Below are 9448 nucleotides of genomic sequence, written 5' to 3' on the forward strand. Positions count from 1 at the left end.
TTCCTTATTTATTTATCATCTAAAGGCTTGTCCATGCCCACCATTTCCAAAATTTTATCTGTTTGTTGGCTTACGGACACACTTCTCTTTCGTTGCCTATCGGAGGCTAAAATCATTTGAGTGTTAGATTGTCTATTATGCTTAAAGGTGGTTATAGCGGAGAGTCAAGATGGCGATTCATTCTTATCTTATTGCATTTGTATTGAAAGCGCACATACTAAACAGTAAGCGGCGAGTTGCCGCCGAGAGGCATCTCGAACGGGTAGTGTGATATTATTTTGGGATTTGACGATGATACGATTTGACTAAATTTCAAGCTGAAGCTGGAAAAACTATAAACTATAAACTCTGTACTACATATAACGGCAATATGGAATCAGTCACACCCTGACCACAGACATCGGCATATTTTAGATAGATTGTGGGCAGAAGAATGCCAATCGTCAGGTAGGTCAAAGTCACAAAGTATATTGTAAAGTCTACACGTTTAAAAGTAATTTAAAAATTAGTCGGTCTATAAAAAAAGAATCGTCCATTTTTTCTGTAAAAGTTCATCTGTGGATAGTCTATGAGCTAAACTAACAAGATCTTATTCAACATATTTGTAGCTGTACAAGTAAACACGAAAAGAGTTTGAGAACTTTTATTATTAGAAATGTAAATGATAATTTACCAACAATACATGTTTTTTATTAATTGTAATGAAAATGTCCTTAAAAGTGTCCCTTACGAATTTTCCATTTATTGATACACGACGTCGTATTTTCTAATACCTTTTAAATACCGTTCAAATCCTTTCTTATCAATAATCACATTTTGTAAAACACATTAGGGTATAAAATACCACAAGTTGATTAAAATAGATACATTCTATATTCAATTCATTTCTGCTACAGGGTTTTAGAAAACATATTTGAAGAGTGTATGCTTCATCTGCTATAAAAACAAAAGGCATTTTGATATTTGTGTTTGGAATTTGAGCTTTGAAATGTTCCTCCGTGGCTGTGTCGACAACAGCCCTCAATGCCTATCATTGTGAATCTGTATTTGGCATCACATACTCCTTGAAGTGCTATGGAATGATACTGTTTATAGTTGTAGTACATGCTACCAGAGTGGCTGGGACTTTTTGTTTTCACATGTTTGCCATCTAATGACCTTAAAGTATTCTTTGCTAATATTTATAAATATTCTGGAGTCGGCATGTGTTCAGGTTTTAATACTTTCCATAGTATATCCACAGTTTCTTTAACAATTTTTCCAACTGTCGATGCACCCATGCGAAATGTGAAGGACAAACTCTTGAAGGATTCACAATCTCAGAGGAATTTGCCCGACGCAGAAGATGCCGTCAACGGAACTGATTATAGTAGTTTATAGGAAAATGAACTTTCTAGTAAGCCACACTCTCAACTGGCAGATAAAGAATATTTCACACAAACTGAGTCGGTAGACCAGTCTCTTCCTCCAACGCCTTCTTGTAGTGCCACAGATGAGCCCCGCATGATTCTAGGAAGTAGATCTAGGAAACGACAAGTTGTTTTTTGAGAGTCTCTTGCCGCATGTAAAGAAAATTAAAAACTGTAACAAATTACAATTCAGGAGTGAAGTACAAACATTAGTTCAAAAATATGCAAATAAGCTACCGCCCCACTAACGTTCGAAAATGTATTCTAAAATTAAGAATGATAATAATCATGCTTTTTTTATTAAGTTTTCACAAGGAAGTTATTTTATGTTTCCTGTTTACTCAGTTTCTATTACTTTAGGTTTGCTTCAATAGAAATAAAAATGACTTCAGTTCATTAACAGTGTTCTTAACGCGCCTAAAAGTAACAACCAGTCTATCTTCTTGTTGTATTCTTTATTCATTTCTTCGTTAAATGGCTAATAACTTTTTCTAGTATAGAATTAAAGGTGGATGAGCTCATATGTACATACTCAAAAAATTTGTCCTGATAATTTTTTAATTTCAGGAACAGATTGTGATTGTCCCACCATATTTCTTCTTCTATTGATTGCATGCAGATTATATTGCCTACTGCTTGCCAATAGTATGGGAAGTGCTGCATTATCAAACAAAATTTCGCCGCCACTGTCTGAAAAGTAGTATTTTACCCTGCTTTAAGATCTTTCTGGATTTGCGATCGAGATCTTTTATATCTTTAACAGTGCCAGTAATAATACCGGAAATCTACCCTATAACAAGAACCACTAGACTACGAATTGCGTGGATTTTATTTCTGCCTGGGAGGTGGGCGCCTAATACTAATACAAAAGACTCTTTTTTAGTTTTACCTTTCATTTGTTGTTGTACTCCGTCTTTTTCCTGTACCGCGAGATATTTATAGAGCCGTTCTATGTATAGGAGTAAAGTCTTCTAATACCATTTTTTTTCCCTGAAGCTTCCGTTTTCGAAAGATAGCTTTACCATATTTGTCTAGTCCGTTATTATTATTATTAGTATTATTAAAATATTTGGAACAGGTACATTTTGAAGCTATTACGTATGTCAAATATTCAAAAATATACTGGTTTATATCAACCCCACTGGTAAAAGGATTCTCTTGCATCAAATATTCAAATGACTTTTTGATTAGTTTGCTTCTTTTCTCTTCCATTATCCAAATGGTACTTGTAAATCGGCTTTAATTGGCAAATTACTTTCAAAAATATTTCATATAAAATCCAAAATAGGATACTACCAGTAGTGTGGTTAAGATCATTTTTTTTTCAATTAAATCACCGGGATAGCGCGCACGCAGTCCCGACTACCAAAAATTACGCGCCCGAGTTATCCGCATTAGGGATAATCGCGGGGGTCAGCCCGACCTCAGTGCAATGGAAGGGCCTCGCCCTGGGGGAACCGCCTTCATGATCACGGTAACCCCTGCGCCAGGTAAGTATGCTGGTACAAGTTTTGCTTGAGCTCTTATAATCGGCTTGCTGTGATGTGTCGGTAGGGTGAAGGGCTTAAGCGACCATTGTTGGGCCAAAGTGAAATCTGCCGACAGAAACTGTAACTAATACAAAGGGTGCATTCTTTGCCTTCCCCTCGATAATAAAAATAATTTAGTTTTACCTGGAACAAGAATAAATCGATTCAGTTGCTAAGACTGTATGGCATTAAAAGTATTCCAAGTTTTTAAAACTGTTTGTTCTGAGAAATATGTATGGCTTTATATTTATTTTATAGATTTGAAATCTACAGAGGAGAGTCAAAAAAATATGAGACCATAATTCCAGCAAATTGCGAAACCCGTTTTCACAAACCTTCGATGGTTCATCCGGTCTGAGACATACATATTTGACATAATTTGACGCATGCTGTCCGATTCTTATGGCAACTTTTTGGATCTCTTAATAATGGTATATTACGCAGGTATATTTCTTTCTTGCTGATATATTTCTTGAATGGCAGTGCTGAATGATGTTTACTGTGCGTTTCGAAAGAAATATTTTACGGGCATATTAAAAACTTGTCAGACAAAGGCACCTCCAAATACGGAAAAACGCATCACTATAATCCACCCTGGGTCAGAAGACGGACTTGTTCCAAACTGCTTGCTTGGCTGGGCTGGGCTTGCTTGAAAAGGCGGGCATACTGTTGTACGTCTTCCTCCATATCATCGCGTTTAACCCCAGACTATTTGTGGAACCAAGTAAAATTCAAGGTCGGAGCCGAAAATGTTACTCCTACGTCCCAGTGTTATAAATTTCACAAAAAATGTAATAATATACCAACTGAAAGCTGGGAAAATTCTGTTCAGCACATACATTTTATACGAAACAAATCCATATATCAATATCGAGGTAGGGATATTCCGATACTAGGAAATACGAGTAGGTACTCGATACTTTTGATCCGATACCAAGTATTTATAGCATCGAATCAATCTTGCGATATTTACTCGGTATCGAAACAAAAGTACTTGGTATCAAATCGAACCAGCCTCGCCATTATAAAAAAAAAACAAACCGAACGCATCAGACAAACATAATTTCTATGTCATCTGTGGTGACGCGTTGTCTCGCGCCAGCCAAGCCGAACTCGTCCGACTTCACTCGACCGAGCCCGAGCCAAACGCGAGAAAGACGTCCGCCCTTCATTTTTTTTTTCATTGTCAACGAACATAAATTGCCAAACATACAAGAGATTGCTTACGAATAATTTTATTTATTGTAATCATCGGCTTATTATTCCAATTTAATCGTGGATAATAAGTTTTCTTTTCCTTTGTTTTAATTATTGTCTTTCAACGTTTATTGTTAGTTTCCTTAAAATAATTTAAAAAAATAAAGCGCTGAAAGTATCGATATGAGTATTTATTTGAGTAGTATCGAGTACTAACGAAGTATGTAGGTATCGATACTTTTTTGTTTCAATTAATAAATTACCGGGATAGCGCGCACGCAGTCCCGACTACCAAAAATTACGCGCCCGAGTTATCCGCATTAGGGATAATCGCGGGGGTCAGCCCGACCTCGGTGCAATGGAAGGGCCTCGCCCTGGGGGAACCGCCTTCATGATCACGGTAACCCCTGCGCCAGGTAAGTATGGTCGTACAAGTTTTGCTTGAGCTCTTATGATCGGCTTGCTGTGATGTGTCTGTAAGGTGAAGGGCTTAAGCGACCATTGTTGGGCCAAACTGACATCTGTCGGCGGAAACGGTAACAAATACAAGGGATGTTTTGTACATAATAGAAGCTATTTGGTTTTAGTAACTAAGGTAACACAAATATTCTCAATGAATCCAATAATTTTCCATTCTAAAAATATATATTTTTTTTTAGGACGCAATATGTTTGGGCTTCCGATTATGCCGTCCATTATTTTGGTTATATTTTAGTAGTTATTTGAACCCTCAATTGTCAACTCCGTGTTTATTCTAGCATTAGTACTCTCACAGCGAGGCCACATTTGAAACCTTTCTTCATTCTGGAAGTAATGAATTGCTATAAAGGTCGAATTAAAATTTGTGGTTTGTCGTCACCTGTTGTGACAAACATTTAATCTACCCAAACCGAACATTCTGATAATAGTGATTTGTTTTTATGTCAATGGCGCAATTATTATATATTACTATATTATTTTCTGAACTATATTTTTACAAACTGCAGCAATTTCCATTAATTAGTAACAATCTTAGGTAGACACTAATTAATTAAGACTAAAATAAAATTGTGAAAATTGTGCACTTTTGTTTGGGATATGAAAATTAATTATTTTTAAAACAAGGGGCAAAACATCTTGTCAAGGTAAGACAATTTGTGTTATTATTAGTACATCATTGGAAGAGTTGATAACATCGCAAAATTTAAATGTTTCGAAAATGCGATTGTCAAATTCTATCAAAATTTTCCATTAATGTATAAAATGCTGGAGAAAATTGAGCTCGCGAAAAGTATCACTTTATGACGTCGTCAACCAGTCAGATGCTAGCCAGTTCCCAAGAAGCTAATGGTCATAGAATCACTTGGATAAACTTCTTCCGTCATTCGTTCATCAGTGCTGGTTATATTGCATAATATACCATTATAAACAAATCGAGAAAGTTGGCACAAAAATAGGACATATAAAACTATACTTATTTCTCAAGACAAGCAGTTTAAAAAAATTTGAGAACTTTTTTTTTGTCATATCATTTTAGCAACTAAACCGATTTATCCATTTTCATACAGGCAAAACTAAACATTATCTAAGGGACCAATGTAAAACAATACCAAACCAGAGTAATAGTAGGTAATTCAAAAAATTACATAATATAATAAGGTATCAGTCACTGAAAAGATTGTCAGTGACAGACACACAGAACAAAAATGATTATTTCCAAACTTACCTGTAGGGTCAAAGCTCGAGAATCCTCCCTAATATATACGAACATATTGCAATTTAAATTAAAGTCTTAAGAACGATACATCTCACCTGTTTATACAAATATTCGTCAATCTCACTTCTACTACTTCTTCTACTTAATGCAGAACAAATATCTGTTTTGAGATGGGTTTTACCACGGTTCTATGAAAGTCTGTGATTAAGGCACGGTAATAGCATATTATGCAATAAGTGCGGTAAACGGCATTTGACTCGCGAGTTCATTTGACGAGGGAAATATCTCCGAAAACACCCGATTGCTTCCAAACCCGTGCGGTAAAATCTTGGAAATAACCGAAGTGGCTCGGGTTCGTGGGAACAAAACTGACGTGGTAAAGTGACGCTTGCCGCACGCTGGTGGTCTCATAGGTTTTTGACTCTCCTCTGTAGATTTCAAATCTATAAAATAAATATAAAACCATACTTATTTCTCAAGACAAACAGTTTTAAAAAATTGCACGACTTTTTGTGCCATACTGTCTTAGCAACTGAATCGATTGATTCATATTCCGGGTAAAACTAAATTATTTTTATTATCAAGGGGCAGGCAAAGAATCCACCCCTTGTATTGGTTACAGTTTCTGCAGGCAGATGTCAGATAGCGCAACAATAGTCACTTATGTCCTTCACTCTACCGACACGTGACAGAAAGCCGACTATAAGACCTCGAGCAAAACTTGTTAGGTCATACTTACCTGGCGCAGGGGTTACCGTGATCATAAAGGCGGTTCCCCCAGGGCGAGGCCTTTCCATTGCACCGCGGTCGGGCTGACCCCCGCGATTATCCCTAATGCGGATAACTCGGGCGCGTAATTTTTGGTAGTCGGGACTGCGTGCGCGCTATCCCGGTGATTAATCAATTTAAATAAATTTATTATCCTTTTTTACTGGTGCATTAAAATACGCTTCGCTTTATCAAAAGTGAACTGTGACAACTGGTCATATAAAGGTGAGATTAAGTTGATAATTTTTTCGTATTTATCGACAAATAGGTTATACTATAAGATCTTTATTCCAAGAAAAGATCACCTTTTTGAAGTGTAAATTAATAAAAAGTAATAAAACTAAAAAAGGGACGTACTTGGAAATGTTTAGTTTTTATAAGCGATTAAAATATAAAAAATGCACAAATGAAGCTTTTCAAGTGTCAGTAACTCAAGAGCAAATGACCGTAGACCGAATACGACCATGAATATAACTTGTCGAAAATCTTCAGAAATGTTACATTAAAAAACAAAAAAAAAATTTGAAACCCCCTGTATAATACACATACAACGTTTTCTCCTGATACTTGTGGTTACGGCTATAGATGAGTGGCGAAATATAATTGACAACCATATACATTACCAATTGCAAAATTAAGAGTTTTGTTAGTTTTGACAGTTTCTTAAAAACGGAAATATTTTTTAAAATTTAAGTTTAACTTTCTACTGGCCAGAATTGACGTTTAACCATTTTCTATGGACGTGTATACCCCAGAGCTAAACTATGCAAAATACAGGAAAGACAAAGCGGTATTATGAGCAAGTTTGTTTTGGGCAACTCAAATATTTTGCTGGGCTTTATGTAGTAACGACACACGTAATAAACATACCAATCGGTTTTATTTATTGAAAATAACCTTTTTCTCAATGTTGGGTTGTTTGGCATCAGGGTGAGATCCACGTTACCTATTAGATTGTCTGATCTCATTTCAGTGGTCCTAGTCCTAGTCATACGTAGTCTATTAGCTATTAATTTCTTGTTTTCTTGACTTTGTGATGGTTGCATTAATTTTTATTATTATTATTACAATGTTTCAATATTGTACCTAGACCCCTAGGTTTAAAAAACCTGTATGTTTATAGACCATGCATTAACTAATTTATCAAATTACAAACCTGCAATAATTCGATATTAATTAAAATCGAAAAAGTTAAATTAACTAAACGATTGAGATTAAGATTAAGCATATGGGAGAATTTTCTAGAATATTCCAAAAAGAATCAGCAAAATCATTCACTGTGTCGTCCGCATGGAAAGCAACCCTGCCTGCCACATCTAACTTTCCTAATTCATTTATATATACATTAAATAATAGAGGCCCTTGCACAGTTCCCTGCGTTATACCCGTTTTGTTTGGAATATTTCATTTCAGTGATAAAAAGTGTATTTTTGTGTATGCTTAGGCGAGTTGAGTGATCGATTTTTAGTAAATTTACCATGTTAACATATCCCGCTTCCCAGAGTTCCAGATTAACCATAGAAAGTATAAGGCAAACAATAAGTGAATATAAAGTATAAGGCAACAAAAAAAGTGAAGAACATCAAAATAAAAGCATGGGCGTGCCCAATAACATTATTTCTTATGCCTATTGTTGCCATTGCTATTAATTAAACACTTATCATCTTATCTTTATGACTGAGTAATTAAAATATATTAAGTATACACATCAAAACTATTTCTGCTTTGAATACAATCCCATAAACGCAAATAATACATTTTGTGTGATATATGGGCAGTCTTCTGACTTTTGTTTGTCTGTTTGGAACGTTCCTTTTCAGTGGAATTTTAGAAAAGTATGTCAAATGAATGTAAAATTATTATTCACGTACCCTGTTTAAAATGTCTTTCACGAGTGAAATTCAAAATCATGAAAAGATTTACGGTCAATCATTTTTTTAATAAATATTTATTGTGTTGATTGTTGGTCCATAAACAACACACCCTGTGGATAATATAAATAACATTCGATGGATGGGTTTTATCCATGGATTTTCCACGTTTCCTGGTATATGAATTTTTCCAATAGAGCAAATGGTTTTCTAAAAGCATGTAATATGAAATAACGTCATCGCGTCTAGATTAAGCTAGGGAATAGTGATTTTCATATGGATAATTAAGTCTGGAAAAGAACAATTTTCTGGGTCCTGGGGATATATCGCATTTCTTGGTAAAATAATTTTGGCAATATTTTAGGGTAATAGTTTTCGAGAAAATAATTTTTTTCTAGGTACCAAAATAGCCCAATTTTTTTTTCAAAATATCACTATATTTTGCATTTCTTGGTAAAATAATTTTGGCGATATTTTGGGTTAATTGTTTTCGAAACAATAATTTTTCTCTAGAAGGCAAAATAACCCAAAAATTTTTTTTTTAAATATCAGAATATTTCGCATTTCTTGGTAAAATAATTTTGGCTATGTCTTGGGTTAATAGTTTTCAAAAAAATATTTTTTTCTAGAAGCCCTTTTTTTTTTCAAAACATCAGAATAGTTCGCATTTCTTAGTAAAGTAATTTTGGCGTTATTTTGGGTAAATAGTTTTCGAAAAAAAAACATTTTTTTTCTAGAAGCCAAAATAACCTAAAAAAATTTTTTTCAAAATATCAGAATATTTCGGAAACTCAGAACAATACGTGAAAATCTTAAATATAAAAGTTTTAGGTGTCCATACGGCAGTATGGTCATGTAAAAGAAACTGATAACTGAAACCCAGCCTTCTAGTTAAGGCCAATTATCATTAGAAGGGGAACCCAAGGTTCATTTTATGCGAATAGCGGGCACACTGGGTACATTTTTGAAAATGATGAC

The 9448-nt window shown here is 34.8% G+C and overlaps 3 non-coding genes across 3 annotated transcripts; 1 reads left to right on the forward strand and 2 right to left on the reverse strand.

The window, feature by feature from the left end:
• Positions 1-2744: 2744 nt before the first annotated feature.
• On the reverse strand, positions 2745-2907 carry LOC132706875 (U1 spliceosomal RNA). Its single transcript, XR_009619654.1, has one exon. It is a non-coding gene; the product is annotated as a U1 spliceosomal RNA (small nuclear RNA).
• A 1489-nt stretch (positions 2908-4396) lies between these two features.
• LOC132706885 (U1 spliceosomal RNA) lies at positions 4397-4559 on the reverse strand. The gene has a single exon (XR_009619664.1). It is a non-coding gene; the product is annotated as a U1 spliceosomal RNA (small nuclear RNA).
• Positions 4560-6562: 2003 nt separating this feature from the next.
• On the forward strand, positions 6563-6725 carry LOC132706886 (U1 spliceosomal RNA). Its single transcript, XR_009619665.1, has one exon. It is a non-coding gene; the product is annotated as a U1 spliceosomal RNA (small nuclear RNA).
• The last annotated feature ends 2723 nt before the right edge of the window (positions 6726-9448 follow it).

Source organism: Cylas formicarius, unplaced genomic scaffold, assembly GCF_029955315.1.
Source record: "Cylas formicarius isolate icCylForm1 unplaced genomic scaffold, icCylForm1.1 PGA_scaffold_8__14_contigs__length_24414737, whole genome shotgun sequence".
In the NCBI taxonomy this organism is placed as follows: Eukaryota; Metazoa; Arthropoda; class Insecta; order Coleoptera; family Brentidae; genus Cylas; species Cylas formicarius.